Below are 330 nucleotides of genomic sequence, written 5' to 3' on the forward strand. Positions count from 1 at the left end.
TGCTGATAATGCTGTGATGAGTCCGGTTGCTGATTTTTTTTCCTTTGGTGTTGATTACTCAGAGTCTTGCACTATTCTTGGAGATGTTGACTATAGCATTCCACGGAGATGTATGTGCGTAAGGGGGTTGTTTCCGGTCGTTTATGATCGATGAAATTGTTGCGATAGCAAATTCCTTAACAATACATACTGCATTTAATGGGGAAAAGTTGGATTATGTATATTATATATCTTATGTGTGTTCTGTGATGAGGGAAAGTTCACTTATTATTATTGTTGCTATTATTTTTTTTTTTTTTTTGTCTTTTCCTATGAGGTTAGCATATCTTT

Source organism: Macrobrachium nipponense, chromosome 12, assembly GCF_015104395.2.
Source record: "Macrobrachium nipponense isolate FS-2020 chromosome 12, ASM1510439v2, whole genome shotgun sequence".
Lineage (NCBI taxonomy): Eukaryota > Metazoa > Arthropoda > Malacostraca > Decapoda > Palaemonidae > Macrobrachium > Macrobrachium nipponense.